We start from the raw sequence: 20,276 nt of genomic DNA, 5'->3' as shown, positions 1-20,276 counted from the left end.
CTCTAAGAGGAGGTTAAAAAAAAGAAAGGTGTCACACATCTTCTAAAGACAAAAATACGCAACCCTGCAGTTGTTCAGGCAGCAAATAATTACCGACACTCTTTGCGTGCAAGACATTGTTCTAGACACCAATGACCAAATAGCTTTCCTGAAGCCAGGCCCTGCCACCTCACACTGAGAGGGACACCTAGAGGTGAGCAGGACACCTAGAGGTGATCCCCCCTGTACGGTGCAGCAGCCAGCCTTACCCGGCCTGTAACACCTGCGCTTTTTTATGAACAGTTGGGTTTAACCCAGCCCCTCATTGCAAAAGTGATTCCTGCCTGTTTGACGAGTGTCTTAACTCCTGACTAAACTCATGGGCTCCAGAACTGAGAAACGAGACCTTCAGATATGGACAGATTTAGGGAGCAGGGCTGGAACAGAGCCCAGGGAGCCCCAGGGTGCTCTGCCTGCATGTCAGGGTGGAGCTTGCAGTTGTGAGGTGATGGGCCGAGCAAGAGCTTAGGGGCCCGAGTGCTTTCATCAGCACAGCCAGCTTGGGCAGCTGCAGCCTCTGGAATGAGCTCCTCCTCCAACCTGGGGGATTCACACTCTTCCCAGAAGGGAAACTCAGAGGAGGACTAGCCCGGAGGACTCTGCCCCTTGACTGTTAGCTCTGACCCAGGTCTGTGAGTTCAGCCATTGGCTCTCTCCTCCCCAGAGTGGAGGCAGCCCTGGAAGAGGCCTAGAATTTGCTGTGGGCAAGGCCCCCTCCAGGGAGTCTCGGGACCTCCTCCATCTCTCCCTTTCCAGGTTCTCTCAGGATGGCAGCAAAAGCTCTAGCTCCTAGCTCCAGCCTGGGTGCCTGCCTCTTGGGAGGGATGTATCCTTGGGGATTAGGGACACTGGGGCTTGTGCGTAGAGTGGACACGCAATGGCTGATTTACTTCACACTGCTGTAGCACAATCAATGCCAGTAACTGTGGTCTCCAGCCGTCCTCAGTCCTGCCCTCCAGGTCGGTGAGGCTGCCACAGCCACCTCTGCTCCTGGTCAGTGGCATGGTAGGATTCTACATGTGAACATACCTCAGTGAGCCCAGCAGAACCCAGAGCTTACTGGCTGCTTTAAGACAGGGCCACACAGAGCAGGGAGGCACTGCCAGGATGCTGGACAGGGGCTGGGTATGTTTCTGAGCAGATCTGGAAGCTCAGAAGTGCTGCAAGACTCACCTGAAGGCCACCTGCTTGAGCACAGTTTCCAGGACCCCCAGAGCGCCCCAGGGCTTGGTTCTTAGTATGAATCCTGGATGGGGCTCCCGAGTCTTTCCCACCACTCCAGGACAGTCGCTTAGGGTCCTGCCATGGTCCTACTCCAGCTGGATGGGACATCTGGTCATCATCTACTCGCATCTGGTCATCAGTCTTCTGGGTCACTGACCTGGAAGATGTCTCCTGGTAACAACGCTGCTTGTGGCAGTGGAATTAATATTTCCATCCCCCAAATTCATTTGTTGAAATCTGAACCCCCCAGATGACACTATCAGAAAGGCTCTTAGGAGGTGACCAGATCATGAGAGCACAGCCTGTACAAATGGGATTAGTGTCCTTAAACAAGAGGCCGCAGAGGGACCTCTCACCCTTTCATATGGGAGGACAAGGCCATCCATGAGCTAAGAAGCTGCCCTCATCTTACACAGAGTAGCTGGAGCCTTTATCACGAACTTCTCAGCCTCCAGGACTATGAGAAATAAATCTGTTTATAAGCCACGCTGTTCATGATAGCGTAAGCTGAATGGATTCAGACAGCCATGAGCTTCGGGACCTTCCTTGCCTTGTGAGTTTTAAGGGGAGTCAGAAGCTGCCCCCCATTAGAGACTCTAACAATGCCAGCCACTTGCCACACAGCCTCACTTTCCTTGAGCCATTGTCCCGGGCTGCTGCTCAGCAAATTAGACATAACTTCTCCTCGCTGGTGTAAAGAAACAGGGCTGGTGGAGAGTCCCTTCTGGGACGGGCAGTTTGTACCAGGCTGGAGCCTCTGTCCATGGCTTAGTCCTGGCAGTGGCTACTAGGCGGCCTGGGCTCTCCTGGCCCAGTGGTGGGGACACAGCTGTCCCCACTGGTCTACTTTTGTAGGTTCCCTTATTACCTATTTTCCAAGCCAGGTACTCCAGCTTTTCTTGAAATTCCTGGAAACAGTTCAATAAATTCAGCTTCTGTGTTTATCTTCCAGAGTAGGTATCTGGTCTTCACAGCTTCGACTGGCAGCCCTTGTGTCTTGGGGAAGTTTCGCTGCCTTGGCCCTCGGAAGGCTCACCCTTACCCCGAGCTGCTCTAGCTGGCTGAGACATTCTTTGTCATCGTTAACTTTGGGCCTGTCTCTCAGGAAAGACAGTTTCCTTCTTGTTTTAAGCCTTTGCGTTCCAGCTGCCTGTGACCCAGTTAAGCTTAGGGTCGTCCCTAGCAGGGAAGATCAAGGGACAGCTGAGGAGATGAGAAAGGACTATCTGTCCTTGCTGCAGTGACCAGTCCCACCCGCTATTTTCAGAGGCATTCTGAAAGCCTCTTTCAGCCCTCCTGTGGGGTCCTGAGGTCAAGCAAATGTCCTGATTTTGTTCAAGGAGTTTTTAAAAAATTCATTATTATTATTATTATCAAATTTATGACAAAATGCCCAAGAGATTAAAAAAAAAAAAAAGCAAGGTTCTGATGAGTACACAGCTGTGTGAGAGTTCAGATCCTGGTGCATTTGACAGCTTGGCTCGGCTTGGCCCCAGCTCGCAGTGCTACTGGAGGGTGGACAGTGTGGGGCTAGTGGACGGAGATCGACCCCTGAGGATGCGTCCTTGAAGATAATATTGGACCCCTGACTCCTTCCTCTCTTCCCCGGTGCTTTTTTTGCTGTGAAGGGAGCAGCTTCCTCTGCTGTGTGCTCCCACCGGGATGTGCTTCTCCACCGAACCAGACCAACACTTCTGGAATTGTGAACCAAAACAAACTTTTGCTCCTTTTCAGTTAATGTACTGCAGATATTTGTTTTGGGAATAGGAAGACGCATTGCACACTTGTGTGTGAGTATGTCAGGAGGTGCGGAGGCACCTGGCACAATCAGACCTGTGTATCTCCTGGGGAGGACCCTGACAGGGCGGGAGCTGGTGACAGGGAGACCACGAAATGTTCTCTGCTCAGGCATCTGTAGAATGGGAGAGGCGGAGTCACAGAAGGGGAAGCCTAGGATGAAGGGGGAGTGTGTGACCCCTTTCCCTTCTGACAGCCCAGTGCCAGGCTCGTAGAACTTCGCTGTGGCAATCAAGCTGATGTAAACTCTCTAGTGTGAGCTGCTGTAAGAAACACATTATAAGGATGATTCAGATTCATGTAATCTTTCCTGCAGGCTGTGACATCTTAAACGCTGTAGGTGAGGGAGAGCCTGTTCAGCATGGCGAGGGACTTTACCTAACAAGAGCTGAGTTGGGACCTGACCCTGAGCCATCCAGCTGCATGGCTTTCCTCACCTCCTGATCTGCGACAGCGGGAACCCTCACAGAGCAGGGGGTCAGGCTGGGGCTCTGCCTGGTCATCCTGGAATCGCAGTATCTGGTTTGCATATAAGAAAGACATCGGCAAGCACAGGCCGCCACTGCACCAGGCTCCCTCTCAGAAGGCGGGGGCTTCATTTGCCAGCAGATAGTCATACAGCGTTGAGATTTAAGAACAAATCTTCTAGTCTTACTGTTTTTTTCTCCCCACACTGAGGACGAAACCCAGGGCCCTGGGCAAGCCAGGTGCACACTGCACTGCTGAGCCACATTCCAACCTGCTAGCATTACTTTTCAATTGTGGAGATACATAGACATGTAGACATATATCTGTATATCATAAATTTATCATTTAAGTCATGTTTACACACAATTCACTGGCATTAGTTCTATTCACAAGATTGTGCAACCAACACCACTACATAGTTCTGAAACTGTTTCATCAGCCCTAGCCAAAGCTCTGATTCACTAAGCTATTTTCATGGATAATGCAGCTACCAGTTGGCTGTGCACAAGTCTGTTGCACACCTTGGTTTCCATTCTGTTAGGTTTATATCCAGAGTGGCATTGCTGGATCATGTGATAATTCTAGGCCTGATTTTTAAAGGAGCCCTTTTTGTAGCAGCTCTATCATTTGACATCCCCAGCAGAAATGCACAAGGGCCCATTTCCTTATGTCCTCTCTAAGCCTTGTTGTTGTCTGGTTTTGTTTTGTTTTGAATGTTAGCCACCTGGAAAGCATTACTTTTAAAAACCAGAGAGCCGTAAGTAAGTATCCACCTGGGCTCCTCCTGGATGCAGCCTGCCACAGGCAGGACTGAAGCACTGGGCCACTGCGGGAGACTGGGTGCCAGGAGTCCCCAAGCTGAGGTGCTGTGTCAGATGAGGTGCTGGTCACACTCCCACACCTGTCACCCAAGCTCAAAGGTCAGCAGTCCTCTGAGAACACAAGGTCTGCCCCAAGGTCTCTGGTGTCCTGGTGTCCCCGAGTGGTCCTGATCAGGGCAAAGGGAGGGAGCCCAAGCATCTTAATGCTCTGGAGGGATTACCCAGCAGGATCTGGAGCAGCCCCTGCGTGGTGACACTGTGTCTTTCTGCCCTTATCACAGGGCACCCTGGGCTCCCAGGACAGAAACAGCAAGCTTGGTGTTAGCTGGGGACTTCTATAGCCCTACGTCTGGGAGAGTGTAGGGTGGGGTCTTGACTGCCCTACCATGTGATGACAAGTAGTTGACAATGGAGAGGACACGAGACTCCAGCAGTACCAGGTCAGGGAGGAGGGCGTGAGCTGCCGGCTCTGAGACTGATCAGTGCCACGAGAATCACGGGATGTTGGAGGGAACTGTCTCACTCTCTGCCCAGCTCCTGTGACCTAATGAGTCCTCACAACTGAAGACCGACAAGCTCCAGTGTGCAGGCCGTCCAATCATCTGCTCGCCATTGTCTTCACAGTGTGGTGATGCCCTCTGAGATGGCCCCAGGATCCTCACCTCTAGTATTCACAGGCTATGTGATTTCCATTGTACTGAGGACTGACCTCCTCCAGCGATTTTGTGCTGAGTTGTGGTGGCATTTGCCTGCCACCCCAATGCTTGGGAAGCTGAGGCAGGAAGATTGCAAGTTCAAGATCAGCCTGGGTAACCCAACAACTTAGTGAGAACCTGTGTAAAAATCAAATTGATTAAATTAAATAATTAAAATGGGTCTTGGAGTGTAGCTCAGCAGCCCTGGGTTAAATGCTACACTGCAAAAAAAAAAAAAAAAAAAAAAAAAAAAAAAAAAAAATCCCTGCCATGGAAGTCATGGTATGTTGTCCCTGTGGAAAGGCCCTGGTGGGGAGTAACGGAGGTGTGGATTCCTCAATAGCTAACACCAACCCGACAGCCCGGTAGTGATCAGCCTTGGAAAAAGCTCTCCCTCCTCAGCCAAGCTTTCAGGTAACAGTAGCTCCAGGCAACATCCTGTTTGCAACCTAACAGGTGGAACTGGAAACACACAGCTGAGCTCCTGACTTCCAGATATTGTGAGACATCATGAATATTTATCATTATTCTAAGATACCAATTTTTGGGGTGATTTGTTATGCATCGAAAGCTAACTAATACACTGAGCTAAAGAGCGTGTTGGGAAAGGAGGCTATTCATAATCCTGATACAGGTGCACTCTGAGCTAGCAGCAGCTCTACGACAAGCCCTTGAGGTATCGAGAGTCCAGTGGAGAATCCAGTGGGATGAATCGTATTGGAACTCACATCTTCCTGCTACCAGCTTATGACTAGCATCCGCAACCTGGCTAAGTTAGTAGTAACTGGTCCATCCGCTCTCTAGCTTCTGAAATTTTGCTGTGAATCTTTTTTCCTTGCTCTTATGGGGACTTCGCTATAGGAATGTTTCAGAAAAGTGTAATTAATACATGCATTCAGGGGCTGGGGATTTAGCTCAGTGGCATAAGAACCTGCCTTGCAAGCAGGCGGTTGTGAGTTTGATCCCCGGTACTGATAAAAAAAAAAATACATGTGTTCAACCTGCTATGTGTGTCTGGAAGAGTGCAGAAGGCTGCACAGGTGGCCGAAGACTGCAAGGGTCGCCATTCCCCTGACCCCGAGCCACCAGTCCCCAGGGCCTGGGAGGTCTGTGTGTTATGGCAGAGGGTTTGTGGACAGGAATGTGCTTGTTCAGAAAGATGTTCTTCCACTTAGTCATTTTAAGGAAGTAACATGGAATGCATGCTGTTAGCTATAAGGATGGTCACTGCAGTCTTATTTATAACTTAAACATTAGAAACGTAAGGCCGGGGATGTAGCTCAGCAGCACAGCGCCTGCCTGGCAAGCACGAGGTTGTGAGTTCAATTTGATTCCCAGTACCAAAAAAAAGTACACAAGAGGAGGACATTATTACATAAAACACCATATATTCATGTTATCATTCATTAAAAGTATAAAGTGAATGAAAATTTATTGACATGAATGTATATGTATAACATACTCTTTAAGTGATAATTTAGGTTTCTGAGCCATATGATCCCATAAAAATAAATTTATAAAAAACATATAAATGGGGGCTGGAGATTTAGCTCAGCAGCATAAGCGCCTGCCTTACAAGCAGGAAGTCGTGAGTTCGATCCCCGGTACCGATAAAAACGAAAAAGACCAAAAGAATAAATAAATAAAAATAAAAACATATAAATGTATGCTGTCCGGATTATGGCGCATACCAGTGACCTCAGCATTTTAGGGGATGGAAACAAAACTCAGCCGAGGCATCTTAGTGACTTTGTAAGACATTGTTTGTTTGTTTTACTTTTTTTAAGGGATAAAAGCAAGGCTCAGGGGACACCCAGTGAAGATGTCCTGGTTTCAAGTCCCAGTACATAAAGAAAAAAAATATATGCATATGTGAGTGTGTAAAAATAGGCCTAGATAACGTGGACAAATATATAAGTATTGATAGTGAAATTATGGGTGATTATTTTCTATTTGCCTATCTGCATTTTATACTTTTTCTATATTGTATTCTTTTTTGTTTTTTTCTATACTGTATTATTTTTAATATGAAAAAATATAAAGCTATTTGTTAACTTTAGTTAATATTGGGGCTGGGGATTTAGCTCAGTGGCATAAGCACCTGCCTTGCAAGCAGGCAGTCGTGAGTTCGATCCCCGGTACCGATAAAAAAAAAAGAGAGACACAAACTTTAGTTAATATTTAATATTTTAATAAATGAGACTTCATACTCGAAATGGCTGGGCATGCATAATTCTGTCCACGGGTCCTGTCAGGCAGACGCTTATCCATTGGGCTTCCTTATCTTGGTCTTCTGCAAAACTCCCTTCCCTCAGAGACTCTCTATTTGGCACTGGGGTCGAACCTAGGACCTTGTACTTGCTAAGCATGTGCTCCACCGCCGAGCCGCATTTCCAGCCAGTGACTGTAATATAAGTCAGAGGACCCTGTACATAAAGCCCCACAGAGAGCCACGCACAACAGCACATGCCGGCAGTCCTAATCAGTCAGGAGGCTGAGGCAGGAGGATTGCTGGAGTCCAGGAGTTTGGGGGTGAGCCTGGCCACAGCCACAGAGATGTTTATTTTGCAGCTCAGTGTTTGGAGAAGCTCTGTTTGCCCTGTAAGTCTAGCAAGCCTCCGCTTTTCTCAGTAGAACAGTTAGATAACCAGGTTTACCACTTTGTGGGTTTCCAGGAAATACGAAGGTCAATTCTTGTGACTTTATCTTCTCTCCTTGTTTTTATGAACGTGTTGTTTCCCCAGTCATATTTTTCTTCTCTTTTTCATTCTCCCTGGTCCTAAGGTTCTCCCTCTTCCCCTCACCTCTCCCTTTCGGCATTATTTTTATTTCCATTTCCAGCAGCTTCCAATCTTTGGCGGGGACAACGGCCTGCAGAAGTAAAATCTGAATAAATAAACAATCACGGTCCTTATCTGGCTTGGCACACCGCCGTGTTGACTCAGCATGTCAGGACATGGCGTGGTGCTATGGTCCATGTCACTGGTCACACCCAGCATTGCGACACGGGCAGGTGTCCCTCCACAAACAGCGAGTGTGAGTGCTTTCCAAGAACCATGGCAGGCAGGGCACAGCGACAAGCCCCAGGACCTGAGGACGCTGTGTTCTGACTTTCCTTAGGCTGGTTCTACTGATGCAGAGGCCCTGCGGGTCATGTTGAGGAACAGGCTGGGGAACGAGGGAGAGGTGACCTCCACCCCAGTGACGCGGCAGCTGGACCTCGCTCAGGCCATCCCTTAGCTGACCCTGACCTGCTGTTTCTGTGCCCAGATGAATCGATACGTACACCTGGCTGTCCCGCCCTGCACCTGCCTCCTCTCCCCAACCACAAACACAATCTGGGGGAGGAGGGCTAGGACCCCACTTCCTCCTGAGCATGGTGGGCCCCTGGCTTCCCTCAGGAAGAAGCCAAGAAGGTTTTGTTGGGGCTCTGGTCTCAAGGACAGAATCCTTACTTAGCTCCAGGGCATAATACAGTGTTCTGAGTGTGGGCAGTGGAGACAGACAGACCTGGAACTGGCCCAGAGCAAGGTCTTGGGTAAGATGCTAGCCTCTCTGAGCCTCAGTTTCTCTGGCAGTGAAAGAGGACAACAGTCATAAAGGTGAATGCCAGCATGCCGTTGGTGCTCAATAGAGAAATGATTGTAATTCAGTCTTTTTAGCTCCTCTTGGGCAGGATTCAGGAAGGCTGAGAGATTCGGGAAATCCTGAGGCCACCTTCCCGGCTTACCTCTTCCCTGCCACAGTCTCGCCTCGTGGAGCCACTCACCTTCCAGGGTTTATCTTCCTTCTCTCCAGGCTGCAGTAAGGAGCCCCGTCCCTCCAGGTCTCAGCCACATGGGCTTCAGCTCCTTGGGGGCTTCGGAGGCGTCGAGTGGAACATGATCCTCTCATCTGAAGCTGCTGCCCTCCCTTCTTGGTCATTCTGCGTGCCAGGACGGGAGGCCCAGCAGGAAGACTCGCCCTCCCGGTCCCTGGTCCTCCTTTGATTTGCTCCCTGTGCTGTACCCCTCAGGTCTATTCCCCCGGTTCCCCACTGCGCTCTGGGACTAACTCCGCTGCACTTTCCGCCTCGTTCCATTTCCCGGCTTCCCCAGGCCTGGCCGGGGCTCTGGCCGCTCCTGCTCCCTCCATCAGAGGCTGGTTCCTCCCTGTCCTGGCTGCCCCTGCCAGTCACTCTCCTGGTCGCTGTGAGATGCAATACTGACACCCCAAGGAGGAGATGTTAATTTTGGCTCACGGTTTCAGTCTGTGGCCAGCTGGCTCCAAGGCAGACCCCGTATGGTGGAGGAGTCTGGGGGAGAAAAGCTGCTCAGGTCATGATGACCTGGAAGAGAGAGAGAGGGGAACAGCCAGAGAGGGAGACAAACCCTTCCAGATCCCACCACAGTGACCTATCTCTTCCAACCGGACTCTGCCCTATATCAACCCTAATGGTCCAGCTGGCTCCCAGGAGTCCTGCCTGTTAGCACATGGAGCCTTGGGGGGGGGGGGACTCCAGATCCAAACCATAATACTGACTTTGTATTCACTGAAGCCTTGGGCTTCTGGCTCCTGGCTGATCCCCTCTCTTGTCTCCCTGATGACTGTCATTCCCAGAATGACTTCACAATCCACAGGGAAAGACCACCCATCCCTTCGCCGCTTAACTCCAGTCAGTGGCCCTCTTCTGGCCTCCATTCAGCATACGCATGTGCACTGCAGGCCTCAGATGGTTCCGCCTCCGGCACCCCACTGCCGGACCTCTCCTTCCCCAGGCCTAGGCCCAGGCTGCCCCATTCTTCCTCTCCCTCCCTGCGCTGGACATGCGCCTTGAACCTTCCTGACCAGAGGGCTCTCACACGTCTCCCAGTCCCTCCCTTCTGCTCACCGCCAGACTCTCACCAGGAGGCCTCTGGCCTCTGCATTTTCGGCCTCACTCAGTGGAGCCTTGCTAGGGAAAATGATGGTCTGATTTATGTCACTAAAATCCAAGGTCTCTAACCTCTGTGGCTAGGGCCTGGTACACCTGGTCCATGTGTCCCTCCGCACTCCAAGCCCCGGCCCTGTGACAGGCCCAGTCTCAGTAGCTCGGCCTTCATTTCTCCTCCAGTTCCTCACTCTGCAGTGTGTATGGCCACCACGCGCTGCATCTGCTCCCGCAGCTCCCCCGGGGTCTTTGGAGTGCAGCAGCCAGCATTATTTCTCCAGAGATTTGATGTCAGTGATCTTTTACCTTTCCTTCTTTGATTGTTTTAATGATACTAGAAATGGAACCCCAGGCTTCCAATGGCAGTGTATGTCCATAATCCCACCCACTCAGGAAAATTACAAGTTCAAGTCCAGCCTGGACAATCTGATGAGACCCTGTCTCAAAATAACAAAATTTTAAAGAGGGCTGGGCTGCAGCTTAGGGTGGCAACACTTGCCTAGCATGTACAATTCATGAAGTGATGAATTCAATAACCAGCACTTCAAAATAACTGTTTTCTTCAAAGGAACAGAAAAGCAGTTCTAGGACAGCAAGGAGATGCAAGAAGCAAAGAAATATCACAGTAAATAGAAAATAAGAAGCAGTGTGACACAGTTACGCCAGTCACCACAGCGAGCTTAAACAGATTAAATTAGCACGGAAAAGTAGACTGCTGGGCTGAAAATCTGCCTCTCATAGCTCCATGGCTTTGGATACGTTATTTAACGTGTTTGTGCCTCCATCTCCTTATGTGTAAAGCAAGGATAACGGCTGTTCGCACCTCAAGGGTCCGTGAAAAGTAACACTTTGGTATAGCTTTAAAAAGCACACGAAGTGTTTGACACATAGTAGCTGCTCTATGAGTTTACTGTTGTGTCAAGTTAGATTGTATAAAACTTCCATTTTTTGCTATTTATAAAAGGCATACCTAAAATATAATGTCAGTAAAAAAACTAAAAAGTAGGAGGTGGGGGAGACTTTAAAAAATAATTTAAAAAAGACATAACAGACAAATATTAATGAAAAGGTAGCAAGTAAATTATCTGGCATCCAAACAAATGAGCTTTGAGTACAAAAGATCAATAAGCATAAAGCGGCCAGGCGTGGTGGCTCACGCCTGTAATCCCAGCACTCAGGAGGCTGAGGCAGGAGGATCGTTGCGAGTTCAAGACCAGCCTGGGCTACAAAGTGAGCTCAAGGCCAGCCTGAACTGCACAGAGACCCTGTCTCAAAAAGAAAAAACAAAAAACAAACAAACAAAAAAAGACAAAGCGAGTCACAAAAGAAAATCAATGACAAAAGAAAAATTCACCACCAAGATACAATTCTGCATCTAACAACACAGCTCAAAAGATATAAACCAAAAGGATCTGGAGTCACAGAGACAATCTGATAAATTTGGTGAGAGATTTTTATGTTATTTTCTCAACATCTACAATCACATGAAAAAATAAGAGATTTGAACAACAGCTAATAAAGTTAATATTTAGGCCAGGTAGGGTGGTGCATGCCTGTAATCCCAGCTCTTGGGAGCTGAGGCAGGAGGATCAGCTTGAGCTTGAGGCCACCCTGGGCCACATAGTAGGTTCAGTTCAGCTGGAGCTGCATAGTGAGACCCTGTCTGAAAACAAAACCAAACAAGCGATATATAGAGAACTCTAGGAAACAGAAAATATTTACCACTGTTGAGCACATACTCGCTTCAAAGAAATCCGAGTATTGCTTGAATAGCAAACACACAAACAAAAATTCTTAAATATTGCCCATTGGTGGATAAATTATTTCACAACATGAAATAACACATAACTGGTAAGAACAGGCAGACTTGGTAGTTTGTAGATGGATAGGTCCCCAAAACATAAAGTGAAAAAAAAGCCAAGCCAAAGGATACAGCTTTTTGTATATACATTTTTATAAAGTGTAATGCAACCTATCATCATATATCATTTTATCTACATAAATATATATATAAAAGAAGAAAGCCCTGGAGACTCACTGACCTCAGCAGGTCACAGAGGGGAGGAGCCGAGTGGGGAGAGAGGGGAGGAGGCTTGAATTCTACCAGTCACATTTTACTTCTTTAAAAAATGATTCCAGGATGCAAATGTCAAACACTACTAATACTTGGTAAGTCCTGGTAGCAGGTACATGGATGTGAGTTGTACTTTCACATGTACATCAATGTGTACTCAAAATATTTCATTATAAAAATGCTAAAATAAAATCCAAGAGGTCTGGCAGGAAATACAGCTCAGTCATATGTTTGCGAGGCCTTGGGTTCCAGACCTCAGTGTCACAGACGCTCCTAGAGGTGCCGGTGGATGAAACTGCATGATGGGGCTTGGTGGCTGACAGCCAGCCAGGTCTCACCCCTCTATCGCCGGGGCCCTGAGTCCCAGCAAACCCTCTGCCACAGTTACCCCCTTATTTTGGTGGAGCACACCCTGTACTTTCTCTGACCAAGGATGGTCAGAGGCAGTTTTTTTGAGGTCTTGCATTTTTCAAAGTATCTTTCTTCTCATTCTTACGGGTACCGTGGCATAGAATTTTAGGCTAAAAATAAATTTCCTCTCATATTTTGGAAAGCGCTACTCACACTGACCTGAGCCTCCAGCGTTGCTTTGAGAACTGAGGCTATTCTCTGTGTGAGGATTTTGCGACTGCTGCTGTCCCTATTCTCTCTAGAAGGTCTTTGGCCCCTCTTTCCTCCTGGGGGTTCCCACAAGTCGCCACGCTGTGCTTTGTGGGTGTCTATTTTCATGTTGGGGCTGGGTCCTGAAGGTCTATCTTGGGCCTTTCCATCTAGAAGCACATTTTCTTTAGTTCCCAGAAAACAGGGAGTCACCTCCCACCCATCACTATTTGAACCCTAGTAGTCTCTTTTTTTTTTTTTGTCTTTTTCATTTTTATCGGTACTGGGGATCGAACTCACGACCGCCTGCTAGCAAGGCAGGTGCTTATGCCGCTGAGCTAAATCCCCAGCCCCTATCTCTTTTTTTCTTGGACTTTTAATTTTCACTCCTATTTTCAAACTTTATTTTTTAGGCCTTCTTATGAATTTCTTGTTGTGAAGTGCTCAGTTTCTGCTCCCATGCCTTTTAATTTCAAAACATTTTTTCTTCTTTGATCATTCTTTTTGTCATTTAAGAGAGCATCTTACAGGCTGAGGATTTAGCTCAGCGCCTCAAGTACCTGCCTGGTAAGTGTGAGCTTCTTCTTCTTGCGTAGTTATAATGCTTATTCCTACATTACTCTTATGTTTGTTTTGTTTTTTTCCCCCCTCCATTTGGGGAGATAGCTCAGTGGCATGGTGCCTGCCTGGCAAGCGTGAGGTCCTGAGTTCAATTTCTGATACCCCCAAATTTTTTTTTCTTCTCCCTGCAAATATTCCTTTACATAGCACACCATGTTTGCTTTTTTAAATTGGCATCAGAAATACCCCCTGAATGCCCATGAGCCTGGGGTTGGTCCCGGCCCATGAAGCTCTTGGGAGGTGGGAGAACCTCCAGGAGGTGGGGCCTTGTTGAAGGAAACCGAGTCATTGATGGTGTGAACTGGAGGGGCTTGGGGACCCCCGCCTCTTTCTCTTTTGCTTTTTACAGATAGATTTCCTCTGCCATGAGCTGCTGCCATGTTACACTGTTCTACCACTGGCCCAAAGCAACAGGGCCAAGTGAGTATGGCCTGAAACCTCAGAAACCGTGAGCCAAAATACATCTTTCTGCCTTTAAAGTGGATTCTCTTGGGTATTTTGTCACAGTAACAAAAAAGGTGACCAGTCCATGTGTATAGCAAGTGATTGAAAACAACTCAGTGGCCATCACTAAAAAAGAAGGGCTAGACAAACTATTCTGCCTTCACACAACGGCATATCGTCTGGCAATAAATTGCTCTCAACAGATATAGAGTGATCACCAAAATACTGTTTTAAATGAAAAGAAAAAGATAGTGTAGTTGAACATGGTGGCACAGGCTTGTAACCCCCGCGCTCTGGGAGGTTAAATAGGAGGAGCTCAAGTTTGAGCCTCATCTGGTAATTTAGTGACCTAATGAGAAGTTGTCTCAAAATTTAAAAAAAATCTGGAGATGTTACTCAGTGCAAAGGCCCTCGGTTCAATTCCCAGTACAGAGAAAAGAGAGAGAGAGAGAGAGAGAGAGAGAGAGAGAGAGAGAGAAAGAAAATGTAGAAATCATATATGCTATTTGATCTTTTGTGTGGGTAAGGAAAGGAAATGTATCTGGGTATTTATTTATTTTGGGGTAAAGAATTCCTGGAAGGCTAAGTTAAACTAGAAATGAATAGAAATAGTCACTGCCCGGGGAAAGAGAGTGAGAGGGATGGGAACGTAAGGGAGGCTTCTGTGAGAACACTTTTCGTATCCTAATTTGTTAGATTGCTAAGGCGTGTCAGGGTATGAAGGGATCGCGATACTGTTACTGACAAATGATAGAGCAGTAGTGTATCTTGTCAATCAAGAATCTGACTGTGACTGTCGTACCAAAATGTAGGGTCCCTAAGAGCAGGAGCAGCAGCCTCCTGTGCCTCCCGAAGAGATGCAACACTCACCTTTAACTTAGCCTTGCCACAAATACTTTAAACACAACCTGAACACAATAGAGTCGTTAGACCTGGACTGACCCCAGTTTATGGGTGAATTAATCAGTTTTCCACTGCTGAGACAAAATGCCTGGACAATGCCTGACTCACGCTTCATTTCAGGGGACAGAGTAAGTCAAAATGCAAATGTACGATGTGACCTGAAACTCAAGCTACATAATCCCAGCACTCCCGGAAGCCAAGGCAAGAGGATCACAACTTCAAGGACAGACTGGACCCCTGAGTGGACCGGGAAGGCCCTGTTTCAAAAGAAAAAAAATCAAAAAGCACCGGGGTCCGGCTCCACGAAAAGGCCCTGGGTTCAATCCCCAGCAGAGCAATGAAAAAGAAAGAAAAAAGAAGACTCAGCTATGAATGGAATAGTGCCAAATACATCAAATCCTTCTTCATTTTACAGGTATAAAAATGAAACAGGTAAACAGGAAAATGTACCTGCCATGCTAAATACACTTTGTGTATTCTAAAAAACATGGAAAACACAGAAGTATTTGCTTTCCAGACCCCATGAGAAGATCTCAAAAGAGATATGTGACTGAGAGGGAAGGATTTTTTTGGGGGTGGTTTAGGGTGCAGATATGGTAGAGGAATATGGCAGAGGAAAGCCCCTGACCCTGTGGCAGCCAGAAGCAGAGAGAATATGAAGAGACTTTTTCAAAGAGAAAGAGGGGAAGACGCTAGAGACAAGAACTTCGCCTCACCGCCCAACAGCACCTCCAGCTGTGGCTCATTTGTGGGTTAATCTGCTGAAGAGGTAACACCTCATGATCTGATCACCTTCAGCCTTCCGTGAGCACACTCTGAGGACACAAGCTGTGTTTGGGGAACGTTTCCCACCTAAATCATAACAATGAGAAACAGGACAGAGAGCTAAGGCGAATGACACAGAAAGAAAGAATCAGACAAATTGATTGTATGCAACATTCTATAAGACACCTGACCTGGTCTTTTTCCAAAAGTTAATGTCATTAATAAAGAACGTAGGAATGCTTTGTAGTGGTGGTTTAACAACCAACTGGATGCACAAACATTAATTAGATCGTAATTTCAAAAAGACGCAGTTCAGTGGTAGGACACTTGCCTGGCAGCGTGTGAGGCTCTGGATTTGAGCAGCAGCAGTACAATAAATAGATAATAAAACAAAAGAAAAACTAGCAGATGTGCTCTTTCACAGCACACGCACTAAACTGGAATGATACAGAGATTAGTAAGGCTGCGGTGTATGGCACGCAATCTGTGAACCAGCCCAACTTTTTCCATAAAGAAGAATGAAATCATGTCGTTTGCAGAACAGGTGGAATGTAGGACATCATGTTAGGCAAAATAAGACAGATGCAGAAAGACATGTATAGTGTTTTTTTCTAATATATAAAAACAAAACAAACAAAAAGACCTAGAAACAGAAGACAGAGTAATAGAAAAAAAGGAAAAAAGGAGGAGCAGGAAAGAGCAAGAGAAGATACGAGGGCAGACGTGATCCAAGCATGATTTACGCACGTGTGCAAATGTCACAGTGAAACACACCAATTTAGGGGGGGACAGTACTGAGAATCAAACTCAGGACCTGGTTTGCTAGGCAGGCACTGTGTTGCTGAGCGATAGCCCCAGCCTTGAAACACAGTTCATATGCATTAGTAATTATACTTTTAGAACAACAGAAAGTTTAAAATAACAAATGGAGAAAGTCGAACACAGACTATGTATTTGATGTTATGGAATTGTTAATGTTCTTAGTATAATGGCATTGTGGTTTTGTAAAAGAATACTTTTTAGGGTGCGAAAACTGAAATTATGTGCATGTACCTGAGTGCTATCTACAACTTCCAAATGACTAGAAATACATTTAAAATATTTACATAGGGACAGAGTGCAAACACGGCCCTATATTAGCAATCACAGACCTGGGTGGTGAGTCTAACCGTGATCATCGTACTGTGTATGTTCTTTCAGCTTTTCTGTATTTTTGAAAAATTTCATACTAATGTAGAAGAAAAAAGAAGATGATATGCAGTCTGGAGTCCCTGGGTCGTTTTGAGAATGACCAAATTGCAGGTAACACTCAAAAAGTTTGTTTCTGTAAGTCATTTTCTTGGAATAGTCAAGCTTCCCAGGAGGAAGTTTCTTCCAGCCTCTGTCTCTGAGACGGAATTAGTCAGCTTTCTGACCGTGAATCACAATACCTGACAAACGATTTAAAGGACGAAAGGTGTCAGAAGTTGCAGTCAGTGGCTGGGTGGCATCGTTGCTTTCATTTTATTTTATTTTTTTGGTATCAGGAATTGAACCCAGGACCTTGGGCTTGCCAGGTGGCTGATGTGCCACTGAGCCGTCTACCCACAGCTGTTATACCATTTGTGAGGGCAAAATATCACAATGGAAGGAAGGCATTTTGGAGGAAAGCTGCTTATCTATACCAGTGAGGAAGCAGAGAAAGGCAAAAAGCAGAGAAAGAGACCTGGGGCAGGGTAGAGTCCCCCCCCCAGGGTCAGTACCCCGCGACCCACCCGGCAGCACGCTTGCCTAATCTGCTAGGTACCTCTCAGGCCAATCAAGCTGACAAACAACACGAACCACCAGAGGGCAAAGTCTAACTGGTAGGCATTTTGGATGACAGGAAAGATTGTGGAGAGAAAGCTCTCAAAGTTTGGTGTGTAAAATTTTCTTTCTGAATACAAGAACTCTGATCTCCAGCAATACACTGCTTTCCATGGACCAGAGGTTCACTCACTCTGTACCTCTGGTTTTCTGTTGCTTGGGAGGAGGGACAGTGGCCCCACTAAGCAAAAAGGACAGCAGTTTCTTAAACACACTCAACGAATCTCCATTTGTACCTCCAGTGTCATCTGTGCCTCCAGTAGAATTTGTCGCCGCTGTTGCTGAGTTTTTGGGGTGTTTGGGTGCGCAAGTCAGGGGGTACTAGGCTTTCTCTGCTGCTGTTTGAAGGCATCTTTTCAGCTGTGCCCAGTTCCTACCTTTCAACAGCGCAGAGAATTTCAGCTTCCAAAATGTTATTACTGTTGTTTTCTTTCTCCTTTTCTCCTTTGCTTGTGGGTTTATTCATTTTTTAAGAAGTACACTTTAATGTTATTTTATTGGCATTTCAGGACTTTTGCAGCTAATGCGTACGATCAATCCACTGTCCTTTACTAAAGTCGATCTGATGCCTTTTAGTCTCTTTCCCCCCATACTAGTTTGAAAGTTATCCACTTTCTTTACTCTTGATCATTCTTAAAATTTTAATATTTTCACTTTATCTAACAAGTCTAAAGGTAATCGACACTCTTTTCTTCCTGATAGATAATGCATAGACCATACAATGTTTTAACTTTGATCTCTGCTTCTCCATGTTTCCTGTTACTTCTTTTCCTCTTTCTCGCACTACTGACAGCTGAACCCAGGCCTTCGTACTGAGCTGTATCTCCAGCTCTTCTTTTTTAATTTTGAGACAGGGTCTTGCTAAATCACTGCTCAGCCTCCCAGAGGGCTGGGATAACGGATGTGCGCCACTGCCTCCATCTTTCCACGTTATTTTGGTCTAATATGTTAGCTACCAGTGGTTTCGGACACCGCTTTCACAGTAGTCAGTCCCAGGCTGGAGATACAGCTCAGTGGCACCGGGCAGGCTCAAGGTCCTGAATTTGATTCTCAGAACCAAAAAAGAAAAAAAAAAAAAAAAAAGGCTGGATTTCAGGAATGCACCATCATATCTAGGTGCAAAACAGTCAGTGGTCAGTCTCCATCTACATCTAGCTCTGTATAGAACTATATTCTTTATATGAGTAGCTCTCTACGTACGTAGCTCTCTAGTTCTATGAGGTGTGATTAATATGAAAGGTGAATACTTAAACTAAAAATGTTTTACGGTAAAAAACACATTGCTAATAACTGTCTATCAAATATCCCCCCTTTGCTTTAAACACCTTTATCTCATTGCTTTGTTTGGGTTTTTTGGTACTGGGAACTGAACAAAGGCTTGCACTTGCCAGGCGGGCACTTTGCACTGAGCTGTATCTCTGGCTATCTCGTTGTTTTTGTACTTTTTGAAGTAGTTCTGGAAGTCCTCTTCATGAGTGCCTGTCGGAGGTGTGATCAAAAATACAGTGACTGTTGCAGACAAGCGCCATCCAATCGAAAGTCAGGCTCATGCAAACATTATAATGTGTCCTTCTCTGCCTTGTTCCCTGGATGTGGCGTTGTGCAACCTGTGACTCTTCTCCAAAGTCGCAACAACTAGAAAAGTAAACATTTTTAATTAATTCAAAACATCAAGTCAGCCACAATGGTCACTCAAGAAGACTTCCGGAACAGAAGTTTAAATGTCTGAAAGTGAGACGGAGCGTTTTAGGGGATCTTTACTGTAATAAATGTCTAAAATTGAAGCATTTAAAATGTTTGAAATTTAAGCATTCACCGTACACTTCAGCCACATACATGTGTATGTATAGTATATAACATTTTTAAAGTGAATGACATTTATACTATATATAGCTGTTTTATAAGCACAGTCTAGGCACTGGGAATATAAAAGCAAATTAAACAGACTATCTTGGTTACTTTTCTCTTGTTGCTGGGACAAACACCTGGCACCCAAAATGAAGGCAGGAAAGACTTGTTTATCTCACTGTTTGTAGAAGTTTCAGTCCATAATCAGCTGGCTCCCGGGCAGGGTGGCATGGCACAGGGGCAACACTTCAAGTTGGCAACCAGAGCAAAAAGGGGGGAAACACGCCTCGTCTCTTGTAGAATGTATGCAGACCACCCCCCCACCCGTTCCAGGGCAGATGCAGTGCTCAGAAAAATCTCCTTGCCCTCCTTTGCACAGGGTGAGGATATTTACAAAGTAAACATCCCTGCTGAGTCTCCCAGTTAAACTTTTAAATTCCAGATGACACAGTGTATCAACTGTAACACAGAGAGATTATACTGCACACATATATTTCATTTACTAGACTCACAGGAAGTTACTATTTTATCCATCTTTATTTGCAAAAACTAATTTCATAAGTGCATATAACACATACCTCCATAAGCTCAAGCATGTTAAACACCAAAACTCTAAGATGCCACGGAATAGGGAAGTGTGAGGATGCCTTACATTTAGTCACTGCATTAGTGTGGGCTCAGGAAAACAGAAGCCAATACTTATTTAAAAAAAGCTTTGATGGAGAAAATTCAAATGTTATAAAACTATAGGAAAAGATGGAGAAAATGACCACGGTGGCTTACGGTGCTGACAGATTGATTCCTTTTAGGTTTGGCTCTGACTGGCTACCAGTGGGAAGCCCCCTGATTATCTCAGTCTGCAGTACCCAGGCACGTGAAGCAGAGAGGGCAAGAAACAGGATACAGAGATACAGAGGCTGCTGTAAGCCCCGTGTTTACCCAAGCTTCCGTCAGCTCTGCAGGGAAAACAACGGCCTCTCTCCTTCATCTCATAAGGGCTGACTCTAACCTGGGCCCACAGAGGGAAGAAAATCCCGAGGAAAGGACTTCCGAGTTCATCCTGTGCATCCTAAGGAAGGTGTCTGGTGAGAACGTAAGATGGTGCTGCCTCTGGTGAGCAGTAGTGTGGTTGCTTGAAAAACTAAAAAAAAGAAAAGAAAAAGAAAAAATGGAACTACCATATAGTCCAGCAATTCTGCTTCTTGGTGTACATAAAATGACTA

The sequence above is a fragment of the Cavia porcellus genome, unplaced genomic scaffold, assembly GCF_034190915.1.
Source record: "Cavia porcellus strain 051 isolate PalLab524CR breed Dunkin Hartley unplaced genomic scaffold, mCavPor4.1 scaffold_9, whole genome shotgun sequence".
NCBI classification, from domain to species: Eukaryota; Metazoa; Chordata; class Mammalia; order Rodentia; family Caviidae; genus Cavia; species Cavia porcellus.
This window is presented reverse-complemented; position numbering follows the sequence as displayed.